Source organism: Macaca thibetana, chromosome 4 (assembly GCF_024542745.1).
Source record: "Macaca thibetana thibetana isolate TM-01 chromosome 4, ASM2454274v1, whole genome shotgun sequence".
NCBI lineage: Eukaryota > Metazoa > Chordata > Mammalia > Primates > Cercopithecidae > Macaca > Macaca thibetana.
In genome coordinates, this window is record NC_065581.1 from 128,365,494 (window position 1) to 128,384,713 (window position 19,220).

The 19,220-nt window shown below is 36.8% G+C and overlaps 1 protein-coding gene across 1 annotated transcript in view; it reads right to left on the minus strand.

Moving 5' to 3' along the window:
* Positions 1 to 19,220, minus strand: part of PEX7 (peroxisomal biogenesis factor 7) — a 92,728-nt gene that overhangs the window by 25,852 nt on the left and 47,656 nt on the right. The window lies entirely within an intron of this gene.

Consider the following 19,220-nt stretch of genomic DNA (forward strand, 5'->3'; position numbering starts at 1 on the left):
ATGACTTTCTGAAGAATGCCACATCTCAGTAAGAGGAGATAAAGGAAAAGAGCCAAAACTCCTCTGTGGTTTGTGTATTGCTTACTGGTACAAATCAAAGAATCATGAAATGACTTTTGCAATACAGTTTCAAATAAATACTTGACTAAAAAAGAAAGAAAACTGGAAGAACTCTACTCATGAAATAGTATCACTATCTTAGGAATAAGAATAGTCTGTGTACATCTGAAGAGTAACTGGCAGCACCAAAATGTGGCCACCTAGAGCAAAAGAGCATTTCACTGATGGATAATGTGACCACACAGCGTTGCTTTAGAACTTCACCCCATACCTAAATGTTGACAATCATTAAGCTTACAGCAGCTGCCTATGCTTTGGTCATTTATTAGCAACATTACCATGAAATACTTAATGTCCTCATCTCTGCAGCTAAGCATTTATGAATAAACCCACTCAGGCCGTCATGTAATGGAATGTCCGCATTGCTTACGACGATCTCCTTTATTTAACAACTCTCTCCTCAGCAGACGGTGGACACAGTGATGGGGGTGTGGAGGGGGAGAAGACAGACACCGACAAAGAGAGAAAAAAACAGAGACAGAGCAGACCAAATAACTCTGTTCCTTTTCTTGTAAATGGACATGCAAGCTTGAGGAAAAAAAAAAGAAAAAAAAAACCAGCCTGCAGGACGAGGAGGAATGACAAAGTCAGCTGTACAGTTTCAGTGCCTTCCACAGGCCGCACTGCGCACAGTGCTCCTGCCTTTGGGCTCTGAGGGACCCCACCGTCTGAGAAATACTTCCCCGTTTATATTTAAGCTATCTAACGATGGTTTCTGTTTTACACATGTGTGCACAGACACACATACTGTAAATAATATAGTCGAGAAAGATAAGGGACTCTGCTGAATTTTATTTAGGATGAAAATAGATGAATAATTACAGTCTTTTATTCTCCATATGGTTCGTTCCATTAAGTCCAATCTCTAAGAATTCCATTTTAGAATATTTAGTGTTGCCACACTCTAGGGTTTCCGGACAGGCCTCAAAGGGTGCATTATTCATCCTTGTGCTCTCTGGGAACTGTGTAAACTACTACCAGCTGACTGGCAGTACCCAGTTGGTCTAAGTAAATAGGCTTACTATGTGTGCAAATAACGGAGAGAGGGAAAGACAGGTTTTCTGCTCAATTATCCTTTTCTTAAAAACTATAATTGCACAGATTCGAGTCAACTAATTCTACAAGGTTTATAACAGAAAACAGCAGCTTCCTGCTGTACTTTCTCAATCTTTCACCTCAGAGGCAATCACTCTAAATTCTTTTAGTTGCTTCTTCTGATATTTTACTCTGTATTTCTAAATAATATGCTCATGGAGCTCATTTATTTTGTCATTTTCAGATATTATCTTTTGACTTCCTACTCTGAAAAATGAGAAAAAGCAATATCTACATTTAAAAATACAAATACATGCAACAAAATCTACTCAGTTGCCTTACTGAAACCCCACAATAGGATTTTTTAAAAATATGACGCAAATTAACTGACAAAGTCCATAAATTTTCTGTAGGAACTAATCAGCAGAATTCAAAGTTCAAAGCAGTGACTTACACTGCATTAAGCTAAGGCTTAACATTCCTCGCTCCTTTTAGATTTATCTATTTATTCATGTGCTTGCATTCGGTTATGAATTAGACATGGATCTGGTTTGATTCTTAAAGAAAAATGTTAGTAACAAATAATTCTGAAAATGCTCTGCAGTTATAAAGCAAGCTATTTAAAATCAAAAGTCTTACAAGTTTCTTTCCAATTAATGTATGTTGTTTCATTTTATAGGAAATTATTTTCATTTTCTTCTGGTACTTAACTTACAAAAGTATACTTCACTTCATGAAAAGATCTTTCCAGTATGATAGTAATTAACACAAGCATTTTCTAATTTAAATAAGTCAAATGGAAAAACTCTTTTGGGACATATTAAAAAACTAACATATCAACAAACTTGGGAGTTATTGCTTCATATATACAAATATGTATCTTAACCCAAAGGTATAGGAAGCTTAGAGATTTGTCAGTATATTGCATATTACAATTGATTTGAAGAAAAAAATAAAAATGTTTATCTGTCACTTTAGTTAACAATCAGGAAATACGATGGTTCCAAATGTGCTAAATACTAACATTCTATTAGTTAGTTAGTGCTGACTTAACTACAATTGAACAGCAAGTTTTCTCCTTGGAAAAGATTTTGCATTCCAACAGGACTTTTCACCTTAAATTGTTTTATTAATGACTGCTTCAGAAATATTTAAAGCGGAAACCATATTAAAACACAAGTGTTTGAGCTTCTACAGTCAGAGTGACTAAAGGATATCACAATTTTTCATTTAATTCAAATTCACTTACATGTATAAACATGTACTTAGTATATCCACATCCCAGGAGTCAGGGACAAAACAATAAAACAGAGAAGTCCTACCCTGTCAGGCAATGTGCTTTATTAACACAGAATAAATTCAGTACTAAAATATCCTTGCAAGGATTACACACATCGGGGAATGCAAATATTCCCGTTCTTAAAAGGAAACCAAAGACGACTATTAAGATGCTTTTCTAAAGTCATTGGTGAGGTGTGGTGAACCTGTCTCACAAAGTGAGAAACGGCGATAGGGTTACAAAGACATTTCTAGCCAAGATATCTGAAGGCACAGAACATTTTAAAAATCTCTGATCATCCTAAGAATTTAACTGTAGTTCCTGCTAATGTTAACAATCAGCATCATATCATTAGCCACATGATTTCTTGTGGTTTGATGAACAACAGTAGAGGAATTAAAAACAACTATCTTAAAAGATGAGGTAAAATGATCATCTGAAGCTGCATGGCAGCTCATATTCAGCCACATTTCTTATCTGTTTACTCTGACTGACCTTTTTTTGTTGGTAAGGGGGACTGGGTAAAGTTGAAACGAAAGGTTTGTGAGGCAGAGTACATATTCAACTATACTATCTATTTACTTTGGCTGACCTTTTTTTAAGGGGAAGGGGAAGAAAGAGAAGTATCTGCCTGTGGAAATCTCTGTGCTAATAAACATAAGGATCAAAAAAGCCCATCAGCCACACCAAAGTTAAGACACTTACTAGATAAGGGCAAATCCCATGAGAGTAGCTGTGACAAAGATAAAAGGTATTTCTGCATCCTCTACTTTAAGATTTTAAGTTTACGACAATCCAATTAAAAATCATTTTCTCACAACACAATATAATAAAGCTAGTTATCTTATTCTACAATTAAACTGATATCATTAAATAATAACATTAACTAGAAGGTATCTCAGGCTCTTATTTTGCATGAGTAAATACAGCTTGCTTTTTTCTCAAGTGTTTTTATTTTGAAAATTACCAACCCACAGTAAACCTCAAAGAATAAAATGAACACCCGTAGGTCCTTTGCCTAGTTTACTCACTGTTAAAATTTTGCCACATTTGTTTTCTCTTTCTCTCTCTACACATATGCATATGAAGGAATATTTTTGCTGAACCATTTAAAAATAAACTGCAGACATCATAACTTGTCTTTGTCATTCTGCTGGTTTTCAGCAATTTTGATCAGAAATATAAGAACATATTTACAGTGACATGACAACAAGAATAAAGTCTGAAGAATATATATGGGAATAAAAAATAAAATTCTGAGTGCCATATATGGGCCAGGTACTATGGGAACAGCCTTGCATATATTGATATTTAAATATCATAACAGTACCTCTTATGACTGAGGAAACAAAGGCTCAGGGAGGTTAAGTCACTTTATAAGAGATCAAATATAACCAAATTACATTAATTATATATTAAGTAATATATAATTAAATTATAACATAGCTAGTAATGGCAAATTCAGGATTTTAAGCTGTATCTCTTTCTCTATTACATCATGCTGCCTCCTTATGAAATAATTTTTTCAACAAATGTGTGTGGGTAATACATAACAATTTAGGGGAAAATTTCTAAATAGGTTGAAATGAAGTAGAAGTGGTCACCTGGTAACAGGTTTTGTTTGTTTGTTTGTTTTTGTTTGTTTTTTTCAAGATAGGGTCTCACTCTGTTGCCCAGGCAGGAGTACAATGGCAAACATGGCTCGCTGCAGCTTCCATCTGCTGGGCTCAAGAGATCCTCCTGCCTCAGCATCCCAAGTAGCTGAGATCACAGGTGTGTGCCACCATACCTGGCTAATGTTTTAATTTTGTAGAGGTAGGGTCTCATCATGTCATCCAGGCTGGTCTCAAACTCCTGGGCTCAAGAAATTTTCCCACCTTGGCCTCCCCAAGTGCTGGGAATACAGGCATAAGTCACTGCGCTTAGCCCCTCTGGGAACAGATTTGAATCAAATGCCCAAACATATTCAACTTTGTATGGTGTAACCATTATCCTGGTTCACGCTGCACCATATTCACTAGGTTCACTCTCCTACTTCACCTTCACAGTGCAATGAAAATTCCTATTCACAAAGCTCCTTAGTGACTGTAAGCAATATAATTATGTTATTAATGTAATGCTAGGTAACATATGAATGATTAGTATCTTAACTCTCCCTAAAGTACTTACATTTTAAAATGGGAAACATTATTACTACTAGTATTCTCATTTAAAACATCTGCTATTTTTTTGAGCTCTTACTATGTGCCAGAGTATTTACAGATACTACTTCATTTAATCCTCTGAACATCCCAGCAAGGTAGATCACAGTTCATTTCCTATATTTCACAGCTAGTAAATAGAGGAGTCAGCTTATCACTTCAAGTATGACTCACTCAAAGGTCTACATGCTCACCCCACTACGTAATAGATGTCTAATCTATAGAACGTTCCTAAATATCTCCAAAGAACAGGGATGTGGAGGGACAGAGCTGATTCTAGATAACTTCCTACGCCCAATTTGTACTTCTCTTTCACCTCCAAGGAGCAGAGGACAACAAAAGGCTAGATGGGGCTGCTTGCTCTTGCTGCTGTAAAATAAAAATTATTACCTCACCCTTGAAGACTAAAGCTGAAATGGCCTCAAGCCCAATGAGACAGCCTTCCGTCACCACCCATTCTAGCCTTAATAATGACAAACGTAGCAAACACTTACATAGTACTTACTATGTGCCAGCATTTGTGTATATTAGCTCTTCTGAAGCAGAAGCAGCTTTCCAGACCCTAAAGAAGGCCCTAACCCAAGCCCCAGTGTTAAGCTTGCCAACTGGGCAAGACTATTCTTTATACGTCACAGAAAAAAAACAGGAATAGCTCTAGGAGTCCTTACACGGGTCCGAGGGACCAGCTTGCAACCCGTGGCATACTTGAGTAAGGAAACTGATGTAGTGGCAAAGGGTTGGCCTCATTGTTTACGGGTAGTGGCGCAGTAGCAGTCTTAGTATCTGAAGCAGTTAAAATGATACAGGGAAGAGATATTACTGTGTGGACATCTCATGATGTAAACGGCATACTCACTGCTAAAGGAGACTTGTGGCTGTCAGACAACCGTTTGCTTAAATATCAGGCTCTATTAATTGAAGGGCCAGTGCTGTGACTGCATACTTCAGCAACTCTTAACCCAGGCACGTTTCTTCCAGACAATGAAGAAAAGATAGAATATAACTGTCAACAGGTGATTGATCAAACCTACGCCACTCAAAGGGACCTTCTAGAGGTTCCCTTGACTGACGCCTACCTCAACTTGTATACGATGGAAGTTCCTTTGTAGAAAAAGGACTTTGAAAAGCGGGGTATGCAGTGGTCAGTGATAATGGAATACTTGAAAGTAACCCGCTCGCTCCAGGAACTAGCGTTCAGCTGGCAGAACTATCAGCCCTCCCTCGGGCACTAGAATTAGGAGAAGGAAAAAGGGTATATATATATACAGACTCTAAGTAGGCTTACCTAGTCCTCCATGCCCATACAGCAATATGGAGAGAAAGGCAATTCCTAACTTACGAGGGAACACTTATCAAACATCAGTAAGCCATTAGGAGATTATTATTAGCTGTACAGAAACCTAAAGAGGTGGCAGTCTTACACTGCTGGGGTCATCAGAAAGGAAAAGAAAGGGAAATAGAAGGGAACTGCCAAGCGGCTATTGAAGCCAAAAGAGCCGCAAGGCAGGACCCTCCACTAGAAATGCTTATAGAAGGACCCCTAGTATGGGGTAATCCCCTCTGAGAAACCAAGCCCCAGTACTCAGCAAGAGAAATAGAAAGGGGAACCTCACGAGGACATAGTTTCCTCCCCTCAGGGTGGCTAGCCACCCAAGAAGGGAAAATACTTTTGCCTGCAGCTAACCAATGGAAATTACTTAAATCCCTTCACCAGACCTTTCACTTGGGTATTGATAGCACCTATCAGATGGCCAAATCATTATTTACTGGACCAGGCCTTTTCAAAACTATCAAGCAGATAGCCAGGGCCTGTGAATGTGCCAAAGAAATAATCCCCTGCACTGCAGGCCATATATTTCAATCCCTGTATCTTTAACCTCCTTGTTAGGTTTGTCTCTTCCAGAATCAAAGATGTAAAACTACAAATGTTTCTTCAAACGGAGCCCCAGATGCAGTCCATGACTAAGATCTACTGAGGACCCTTGGACCGGCCTGCTAGCCCATGCTCCAATGTTAATGACATCGAAGGCACCCCTCCCAAGGAAATCTCAACTGCACGACCCTTACTATGCCCCAATTCAGCAGGAAGCAGTTAGAGCAGTCGTCAGCCAACCTCCCCAACAGCACTTGGGTTTTCCTGTTGAGAGGGGGGACTGAGAGACAGGTCTAGCTGGATTTCCTAGGCCGACTAAGAATCCCTAAGCCTAGCTGGGAAGGTGACCATATCCACTTTTAAACATGGGGCTTGCAACTTAGCTCACACCCCACCAATCAGGTAGTAAAAAGAGCTCACTAAAATGCTAACTAGGTAAAAACGGGAGGTAAAGAAATAGCCAGTCATCTATCACTTGAGAGCACAGGGGGAGGGACAATGATTGGGATATAAACCCAGGCATTCGAGCCAGCAACAGCTACCCGCTTTGGGTCCCCTCCCATTTTATGGGAGCTGTTTTCACTCTATTAAATCTTGCAACTGCAAATAAATAAATAAAATAAAATAAAAAGCTTGTGTTACAAATATTAGCCATCCAGAGAATCTAAAGGTAGTATCTGTATAGTTATCAGTGCTAAAAATTAAACAGGTTATTGCTGGTCTTATATCTGAAATCTTTTTCTTCATGTTAAAATGGTTTTCTGACACTAAAAATATCATCAATCCAATCAGATTTAAAATTCTTCAGAGGATAAATTTAACTCATATCACGTGGAGTAAAAATCCACCAAAAACGCACCTTTTCTGACCTTTCCAATCAGTGGTCACCACATTCAAATAATGAGACTAGACTCACATAGGCATTAGAACGATTAAAGTCTTATTCTTAACATGTGTTGAAAATTACAAATATACATACATGTAATATAGTCAAAAGTGAAGGGTTTTCAAATGATTTTGGCTTCCTTTTCTATTTATTTTTCTTGTTACAAGAAAGTCTTCGATAATCTTATATTGGAATACACAATCACTAGCCTCCAGTTACATTCAGTATGGAGCTGAAACAGTAATTTAGTAGCTACAATATATGTTAAAATTAAAATTATAATTCTAAAAAGATGATGTTGCTTTTATATACTGCCTGTGAAGCAATGCTCCACTTCATAGTTGGAAAATGTTCACCAATTTTTCAAGAAAAAGGAGAATTCTAGGTTTCTGGCTTGTTTGAATAGGGATAAGGTTCCCATTAACTGAGATAAATAACACAGATAAACAAGCAAAGAAGGAGTTCAGTGTGAGATTCCTGTTTGGACACTCAGGTGCCTGTGTTCAGATACGGCAGAATATGCAGGCCTAAGGCTCTCAAGAAAGGCCAGACCTGGAAGAAGGGGCTAGAATTATCATTTAGAATGGGCATGTACAAAAAAGTTCTAAACCAAAGGGAGATGACCAAGTTTAAAGGGAAGGGAAGGAGATTCTATCATGAACCCTAAGAAGGAAGGGTCAGAGGAGAGTAAAACAAATAAACAAAAAAGAACATGGAATCCCTAGGATAAGGAGTTTCCAGAAGGGAAGGTATGATCGACAGTGTAAAACAGAAAAAGGTTCAGCATGACAAATGCTGACAAGTGGACTAGATTTGGTTTTACAGAGGTCGCCAGTGGTTTTTGCCAGAGCAATTTCAGTAAAGAAGTAGGGACTGAAGCCAGTTGTGCCATTAGGAAGAACTGTAAGTGCCTATGCCTATAAACTTTCAAAGGTCTACAAAATGCCTGAGAGCTGAACATTTAAATTAAACTTTTAAAAAAATTAAATTTAAAATTAATAAATTAACATTACTAATTGATAAACCTGGCACTCAGAAACATTTCATTCCACTTGGAAACAATTTCTAGGTTAGGGTTGTTTTTTTTTTTTTTACTTCACATGAATTCCTTAGCAAGCGTAATGATTGCCAAAAAATCATAATCAATCATAAGTGAGTTACTCAATGCAAATCACTTCAAAAGCAAAAGCCACAAATCTTTTCAAAATAATTAACCTTATTTAATCAGTGATGTGGATCCATTGTATAGGTTCAAGTGATCCAGGGTAAGACCTCCAACATAGAGTACCCTGGGACAGTGAAGACCTTAAAATGGCCCTGGTGAATGGAAGCTTATGGGGACACTAAAAGCTTGGCTAAGAAAAAAAGAGAGATGTAAGAGAGGAGTTAAAGTCAAATGCAGGATGAAGGAAAATGTTACAGGCTGAGGAAAAAGTCACCAGAGATTTGGACACTAAAGATATAGAGAGATATGGGGGGAGAAGAGGTCGCTTCACGGCGTAAAGTCCTGAAGAAAACAAGTATGAGGGATCAACAGCATGCATGCCTAAGGATTCTAAATAACAGGAGGAATGAAGAGGTACAGATTTAGAGAAAATCCGCAGGCCTAGCTTAGAAATTAAGATAATTTGTGCTTGAGTCCCACAATTATTATTATTATTTTAAAGGTAAGATCTTTTGCTGAATGTGCAGGGAATAGGGTTGGGAAGATGGCTTTAGAAGAGAGGCAAAGGGCCAGGAGTGGCGGCTCACGCCTATAATCCCAGCACTTTGGGAGGCTGTGGTGGGCAGATCGCTTGAGGTCAGTTCGAGACCAGCCTGACCAATATGGTAAAACCACGTCTCTACTAAACATACAAAGATTAGCTGGGGGTGGTGGTGTGTGCCTGTAGTCCTAGATAGTCAGGAAGCTAAGGTGGGAGAATCACTTGAACCTTGGAGGTGGAGGTTACAATGAGCCAAGATCGCACAAGTACACTGCAGCCTGGGTGACAGCGAGACTGTCTCAAAAAAAAAAAAAAAAAAAAAAAAAAAAAGAAGAAGAAGAGAGGGAAAAGCAATTAAGAATTATCACAGTATTTTTAAGAATGTCTTCTCATACAATTCTTGTAATCACCCTGTGAGCTTGTGAGCACAGATGTCACTAGTTGCCATATTACATATTAATAAAAGAAACCTGGACTCTAAGTTATACAGGATCATTGCTTTCAAATATCTTTTAAACTTTATGTTTAACTTACGTTAAAGATATCCTATTATTGAACCATAAATCTCAATTTTCCCAAGTGCTTACAAACATAGCTACAACACCTTTGATCTGGTCTCAGGACCATGACCTAAGCCACCTCCCTCACCAGGGGCACTAAATACCTATTCCCCCTCCCCCGTCCATGCTCAGAGACTCAGCACTTAACAGTGGAGAGAAAAGTAAGGATTCTGAGCATGGTTTGATACTCCCAAGATTTTCAGAAATGCAGTTCACATCCAGTCTTAACGAACATTCCTGAGACAAACTTACATCTATAAAAGTAAGGCATTTTCCCACAGGGTGTTTAGGGGAACTTAAATACATAAAACAGGGAGTGGTCAGTCAGTACGATTAAGATCATAATGACAATTCTGAGAAGAAAGTCTCAGAAGTCATTAGATTTTTCTCTTTAATCAGAAACAAAGCACCAAATGGATTTAAGATGTCCCAATTAAAACTGTTAAGAATACCAAATATGAGATCACCCAAAGATTAATGTCTCATCTCAGTTTATGCTTTCTTCCCAGAAAGATGTTCGAATTCCAAGATCCTATATGTGGAAATCTTTTTGAACCCATGAGTGACAATATGTAAGAGAAGATTCCAAGTTCTCTCTTTATCCTGCTTAACCATCTGGTGGATCTGACATTACTGGCCATTCACACCTGGTTGAAAGCCCCTCCTTCCACAGCTTCTGTGACTACTGCATGCTCTAAGGTTTCCTCCTGTTCCTGGTGGGCTGCTCCTTCCTGCTTTCCAACATGAATTCCCTCCTGAAGAAAGGAATTTTTTGTTCTTTCTGTACATTTATCTCCCTTTGGCTTATTCATTCTTACGGACTGAACTATCAGTAAGTAAATGGTGTCCAAATCTACATGCACAGCCTTCACTTCCAGTCAGTGATCTAGCTCCACAGTTCCAGTTTCTTCCTTTCTGTTGTGTTGCCACTAGTTGGTTCCCAAGTTGAAAAATCTATAATCACTACTTATTATTTTATATAGAATACTAAAAACAAACAAACAAAAGCCTGGTTATAGTACACTTTTGAAAGCTGGGAGCCTCCATGTGATTATGCTTCCCAGTTGTCTGCCTGCTTGTATTGAATGAATCAAGAAAACCAAGTTAAGGCATGAAATGCATCTCAAGGCTTTGTAATTTATTCTATTGGAAGTACATTTTATACAAACAAAGTTATATAGACTGGGCCATATCTAATACGGACTCAGAAGTGAGGAGAGAGGAGATTTGGGTAGTCTAGGCAATGAGGCTGTGTTAATCCAAAACTGTTACTGTATTCTTCAAAAACCAATACAGAACAACAAAGAGAACAAATAAAACTACACAAACCTCAGGTCTTCCACACATCCAAACTTCAAATTAACTGTAAGAAGAAAAATCAAAACAGAATCCTTATGAGCTTGCCTCCCTGTTCCAGCTGCAAGCCTGTGTGAATGGCAAGGGCAGTTTGGGGAACACTGAATGGTACAGAGAGGGCAGGAGCTAGGATTAGGTCTACCGCTGACATAAAACCATCATGAGAAAGAGAAAGTGCATCCTATGAGTGAAAATACTGGAAAAAGGCATAATAAAGATTAGATTACAGATTTTAAAGTACACTGGATACAGGGAGGTGATCTTGGAAAGCTGATAGTTTAGGGGGGAAAGGAAATTAAAAGGCAGGAAAGGGGCCAACCTCAAACCATCAACCCTGTCCACAGATATAAAGAGACAAAAACATTCTTTATTTATTTTTAAAAACACACATACACATATAAATGGTTACAAGAATTCCAACAATTAATCTGACAAAAACTTCCCTCAAAAAAAAAAAAAAAAAAAAAAAGCGAGGTAGAAAACCGTAACATATCCTAAACTGAATCAAATATCTTCAAGCAAGCACTTGGGGACATGGAAGAAAAAAAACCAACAAAACTCTTGATTAGGAACTCAAAAACAAAGAAAAGAAGTGGACAAAAACAGAAAGACCTGAAACAGACCTGACTGAACTCAAGAAAGAAATACAAGAAAAAAGGCACAATCATTTCACAAATAAACACAGAATTACATTGGGGCCCAAGAAGAACAGATTCACACAAAAGCATAACAAGGGCATTGAAGACAACAGGAAAACAACCAAGAAAATGAAAATGAGATAAAGAAAGAAAGAAAGAAAAATTATCAGAGAGAAAGTATCTGATACAGAACACAGGTAAAGGAGAGTCTTTTTATACATAATGGGAGTTCCACAGAAAATTAAACAATTAAGTAGAACTATTATTTAAAATTATAATCCAAAAAACTTTCTGGGAATAAAAGAGGACCCCAATCTATACACTTAAAGAGCTCACTGAGCCTGCAGCAAGAAAAACTAAAATGCAACAAGGGTTCTTTTTCTGCCCAGGGGTCTTGAGGAGGAGGGAAGGGGTTGATGGGGGGGCGGGGCGGGGAGTGTGCCAAACAACTTACAACTACAAGAAAATTAGACTGGCATCAGAATTCTCAAAAACGACATAGAAAACAAGGTAAAAACATAGTAGCATTTTCAAAAACCTCAAAGAAATAAATGTAAATCAAGGGGTTTATATTCAGCTAAACTATCCTCCAAGTAGGAAAACTACAGAAAAATAGTTTTAAACATACGAGAGTTCATGAGAATTCTATGCCCATCAGTCCCTCTTGAGAAATCTACAGCATTTCCTCAAGATAAACTGCATCAGATAATGGGGGAAACTCAGGCAAAAAAAAATTGATAATGAGTATTTGATATATTTAATTATACATTTAAGACTAAAACAAAGGTAGAAACCAAGTAAAAATATATTATATGCTATGTGCTATATGTTACAAGTTGCATGTTCTAACAAAGCATAAATGAAACAAAATTTGATGGAAAAGGGAAAAATAAAAAGGGAAAGTAGAACAAGTTCAATGGTTATTATATAAGAAATAGGAGGGATTTCACAAAAATATAATGAAAAACTTACAAGGCAATAAATGGTTTTTTTTAAGAAAACTTTTGAAGACATTTAAAAAGTTGTAACACCAAAGGCAACCACTAAAACAAACACATAAAATCTTACCTAAATGTCAAAAAAATCTTAAGTCAAAGAAAAAAAACAAAACAACAGAAAAACACATCACACACAGAAACATAGCAAATAAAATACAAATAATAATCATAAGATATGACACATTCGATGCTAAACATTTTTATCAAGAAATATGAAAGAGTTAAACTTACATATTCTAATAAAAAGACTATTTGTTCACTAAGCAAGATCCTAATATATGCTCTATACAAAGACATACCTAGAACAAAATGGTTCAACAAAATTGTTTAAAAATAAAGGTATGGGGGTTCAACATACACAAATCAATAAATGTAACCCATCACATAAATAGAACCAATGACAAAAACCCCATGATTATCTCAATAAATGCACAATCGGCTTTTAATAAAATTCAACACCCTTCATGCTAAAAACTCTCAATAAACTACATATTGAAGGAACGTATCTCAAAATAATAAGAGCTATTCATGACAAACCCACAGCCAATATCATACTGAATGGGCAAGAGCTGGAAGCATTCCCTTTGAAAATCGGCACAAGACAAGGATGCCCTCTCTCACCTCTCCTATTCAACACAGTGTTGGAAGTTCTGGCCAGGGCAATCAGGCAAGAGAAAGGAATAAATGCTATTCATACAGGAAGAGAGGAAGTCAAATCATCTGTGTTTGCACATGACATGTTTGTATATTTAGAAAAACCCCATTGTCTCAGTCCCAAGTCTCCTTAAGGTGATAAGCAACTTCAGCAAAGTCTCAGAATACAAAATCAATGTGCAAAAATCACAAGCATTCCTATACACCAGTAACAGACAAACAGAGAGCCAAATGACACATGAATTCCCATTCACAAATGCTACAAACGGAATAAAATACCTAGGCCAGGAATACAACTTACAAGGGATGTGAAGGACCTCTTCAAGGAGAACCACAAACCACTGCTCAAGGAAGTCAGAGAGGACACAAACAAATGGAAAAACATTCCATGCTCATGGATAGGAAGAATCAATATTGTGAAAACAGCCATACTGCCCGAAGTAATTTACAGATTCAGTGCTATCCTCATCAAACTACCACTGACTTTCTTCACAGAATTAGAAAAAAAATACTACTTTAAATTTCATATGGAACAAAAAAAGAGCCCATATAGCCAAGACAATCCTACAAAGCTGGAGGCATCATGCTACCTGACTTCATACTATACTACAAGGCTACAGTAACCAAAACAGCATGGTACTGGGGCCAAAACAGATATATAGACCAAGGGAACAGAACAGGGGCCTCAGAAATAACGCCACACACCTACAACCATCTGATCTTTGACAAACCCAATGAAAACAAGCAATGGGGGAAGGTTTCCCTATTTAATAAATGGTGTTGGGTAAACCAGCTAGCCATATGCAGAAAACTGAAACTGGACCACTTCCTTATACCTTATACAAAAATTAACTCAAGATTGATTAAAGACTTAAATGTAAAACCCAAAACCATAAAAACCCTAGAAGAAAACCTAGGCAATACCATTCAGGACATAGGCCTGGGCAAAGACTTCATGACTAAAACACCAAAACCAACGGCAACAAAAGCCAAAATTGACAAACGGGATCTAATTAAACTAAAGAGCTTCTGTACAGCAAAACAAACTATCATCAGAGTGAACAGGCAACCTACAGAATGTGAGAAAATTTTTGCAATCTATCCATCTCACAAAGGGCTAATATCCAGAATCGACAAGGAACTCAAACAAATTTACAAGAAAAAACAACCCCATCAAAAAGTGGGTGAAGGATATGAACAGACACTTCTCAAAAGAAGATATTAATGTGGTCAACAAACATATGAAAAAAAGCTCATCACCACTGGTCATTAGAGAAATGCAAATCAAAACCACAATGAGATACCACCTCACAACAGTTAGAATGGCGATCACTAAAAAGTCAGGAAATAACAGATGCTAGAGAGAATGTGGAGAAATACGAAGGCTTTTACACTGTTTGTGGGAGTATAAATTAGTTCAACCATTGTGGGAGACAGTGTGGTGATTCCTCAAGGATCTAGAACCAGAAATACCATTTGATCTAGAACCAGCAATCCCATTACTGGGTATATACCCAACGGATTATAAATCATTCTACAATAAAGACACATACAATAAAGACACGTATGTTTATTGCAGCACTGTTCACAATAGCAAAGACTTGGAACCAACCCAAATGCCCATCAATGATACACTGGATAAAGAAAATGTGGCACATATACACCATGGAATACTATACAGCCATAAAAAATTATCGATAGAGTTCATGTCCTTTGCAGGGGCACGGATGAAGCTGTAGACCATCATTCTCAGCAAACTAACACAGGAACAGAAAACCAAACACTGCATGTTCTCCCTCATAAGTGGGAGTTGAACAATGAGATTACATGGACACAGGGAGAGGAATATCACACATTGGGGCCTTTCAGGGGGTGGGGGACTAGAGGAGGGATAACATTAGGAGAAATACCTAATGTAGATGACTGGTTGATGGGTGCAGCAAACCACCATAGCATGTATATACCTATGTAACAAATCTGCACATTCTGCACATATATCCCAGAACTTAAAGTATAATTTTAAAAAAAATTTAAAGAATTGAAAATATGATAAAACAAAAACAAAATAAAGGTATGGGGGAAAGTATATCTGGAAAGTAAACACAATATGAAAGCGAGGGCAATGATTCTGATATGAGACAAGGCATAACTGAAACAAAAAGCATTAACTGTGACAAAGAAGGATATTCTTTAATGCTAAAAGTCTCAATTCGCCATATACATTATAATATCTACACACCGGAAACACAGCATCTGTTTCTATAAAGTCAAAACTACCAAAGATGCAGGGAGATGTAGAAGCCTGCTAATGATAGGAGATTTTAACACACCACTCTCAGTAACATACCATTCTCAGACTAAGTGGACCAATAATAAGAAAGGATACAGAAAGCCTAAACAACATAATCAATTTGTAAGCTTATGATTACATACTGAACTTAACAGCCTGAAAATGGAGAATATACATTATTCTCAACTGCAAATGAAACATTAACAAAAACTGATCGTTTATTAGGTTCCACTTCCCCCAAATGTCAATATGTTCCATAAAACTGAATGACTAAAATAGTATTCTCTGATTTTAATGCAATAAAACTAGAAATTATTAACAAATATTTTTAAGTTAAAAGGCATTTTCATATGGAAACTAAGTAATTTACTATTATACAACTCTTGGAAGAAAAGGCAAGTAAAACAGAACTTACAAAAATTTTTAAATGATAATGAAAACATTATATATCAGAATCTATGGGCTATAGTTTGAATAACAACCAGAAAAAAATTTATAGCCTTAAACACTTTATTAACAAAATGAAAGAATACAAATAAATTCCCACCTCAAGAAGCTGAAAAAAAGAACAACAAAAAGAAAGTACCAAAAAGGAAATAATAAAAATAAAAGCAGTGATTAATTTTAAAAGCAGTTCTTTTTTTTTTTTTTTTGAGATAGAGTTTTGCTCTTGTTGCCCAGGCTAGAGTGCAATGGCACAATCTTGGCTCACTGCAACCTCTGCTACCTGGATTCAAGCAATTCTCCTGCCTCAGCCTCCCCAGTAGCAGGGATTATAGGCATGCACCACCATGCCCAATTAATTTTGTATTTTTAGTAGAGATGGGGTTTCACCATGTTGGTCAGGCTGGTCTTGAACTCCTGACCTGAGGTGGTCCACCCACCCCAGCCTCCCAAAGTGCTGGGATTACAGGCATGAGCCACTGCACCTGGCTGAAAAAAGTAGTTCTAATTAATAAATTAAAATTCTGCCTGCTGAAGAAAAATAACAAAATAAACATACCACTAGATAGTCAAAGAACTCATAAAGATACAAAATCAGAAATAACAATAGTAAAACAACCAACAAAAGAGAAGAAATCCTACAACATTCCTTCACAGACTTTTTTTTTTTTTTTGAGGCAAAGTCTGCACCCAGGCTGGAGTGCAGTGGCACGATTTCAGCTCACTGCAATCTCCGCCTCATGGGTTCAAGCAATTCTGCCTCAGCCTCCCAAGTAGCTGGGATTACAGGCACCTGCCATCACGCCTGGCTAATTTTTCTATTTTTAGTACAAACTGGGTTTCACTATGTTGGCCAGATGGGTCGTGAACACTTAACCTCAGGTGATCTGCCCACCTCGGCCTCCCAAAGTGCTGGGGATACAGGCACGAGCCACTGTGTCCACCCACTTTAGAGACACGTCTACAAATAAATTTGAAAACCTACAAGCAAGGGACAATTTCCAAACTTGATCCCATTAGAGACACAAAGTTTAAACAGACTCATTTCCATAAAAGAAATGAAGTTATCAAGAAAGTACTCCACAAAAAACACCATGCTTCACTAGTTTCACAGAGCAATCCTACCAAGGATTCAAAGACCAAACAGCCTCAATGCCGTACAAGTTGTTCCAGAGCTTTGGAAACAAAGGAAAATTTCTTAATTCTTTTTTATGAAGCAAGTAAAATACAGACACACAAACAAAGGGAAAAAAGAAAGAAAACGGCAACTAATCAGAAGCTTTAAATAAAATATTAGCAAACACAATTCAACATCATGGTGAGAAAATGATACACAAAGAGCATGAGAGACTTACTCTAGGAATGCAAGGTTGGTTCAATCCATTAATATAGTACATCATAGCCACATCTCTAAGAAGAAAAATCATGATTATCTCCATAAATGCTGGACAAAAAAAGCCTTCAACAAAACTTAAGATCCATTTCTGATTAAAAAAAAAAAAAAACTCAAGAAAATAGGAATTCATGCATACTTTCTTAGTATGACAAATAAACATATATAATTTGCATTACAGTCAGAATCTTATTTTTAATAGAGAAACACTAAAGGCATTTGCACTTGTATCATGAATCAGACATTCTCTATAAACTATTTAGCACTGTATTAGTGGTATTTGTGGAGGCAATTTTAAGAAAAATCAATTAGAGGCATCAGAATTGGAAATGAAGGTGTAGAACCACCTTTACTTGCAGGTGATATGATCATACACCTGGAAAACCCTAATGAATCAATGATCTTTAGATGGCAGAGAAACAGGTACTCTCAAACATTGCTGCTGAGTATCAAAATTGGCATATTCCTTATGGATGGGAATTCAGTAACATCTAACAAAACTACATGTGTTTACTTTTTAACTCAGCAATCCCACTTCTAGGAATACCGGACATTAATTCTCCAGTAACACAAAGCTATCATTCACTGTGGCACTGTTTATTTACAAAACATTGAAAACAAGCTAAATCTCCATAGATAGGAGAGCAGCCAAATAAACTACAGTACATCCACACAATGGTGTATTATGCAGAATGAGAATGATCTCTTTGATATAGAAAGATTTCCAGGATATATTTTAAGTGAAAAATGCAAAATTTAAAGGAGTATGTATCGAAAGTACCCCACTCTTTGTGTAAGAAAGGGGGAAATGAGAAAATATATATCTGTCTATGTATATGAGTGAGACTAGTTACCTATAGAGTATGGAACAGAATAAAACAGAAAGGCTGAGGAAATAGAAGGGGGGAAATGACACCTTTCTGAATATATCTTTATGTACATCTTGACTTTTGAAACCATGTCAATGTTTTGCCTAGACAAAATCAACAAGGACGGGAGGAAAACCCTAAAATTGAATACAAACAGAAACAAAGGAATCAAACCATGTTTCAAGTGAATAACATAACCACACTCTAACAGAGAAGAGGAGAATTAACCTAAGTAACTTCTGAATATAGTATTTGAACTAAAGACAAAAAAACTCTAAGCAAGTGCTGAGCTCTCATCAGTAAGATTCTTTTTTTCAAAGGTATGGCTTTGCAATTCTGAAACTACTTTCTAAGCATTACAGGGTTTAACACATAAGAAAATATATTGTGAATAAAATGGAAGTCAAGAGTTACAAATTTGGAAAGAGAAAATAAATCCTGTGTGGTGTGGCACTGTAACTAGAAGTATAAATAGAGACACACACCCACACACACTCTTATCTAGATACCCATGCACATATATACACATATATGTTCATATATCTACATTCACAAAAAATCATACATTCATGTTCATTGTTTTTTTCATCTAAGCAATCTTAGCCTTAAGACTCATATAATTAGATCTGAAGAAATGAAATTTCCAAATTTCTAAATCTAAATTTCGAAGATATTGGCTATGCGATCCATAGTGTAGGAAAGTGTTACCATAGAAACATCTATTAGAAAAGAGAGCTTTTAAACAGAATAGCCAGGCTAATACTTGAAGAGAAAAAATTTACTCATATATGTGACTGGATCATGAAAACAGGAAAAATATAATATTAATCCTAATAAATATTTAAATGTAGCCATCTCAGATTATTTTCATGTTAGTAAGAGTAATCACATTATCTTTTATAAAAGTTGCAAAGATGC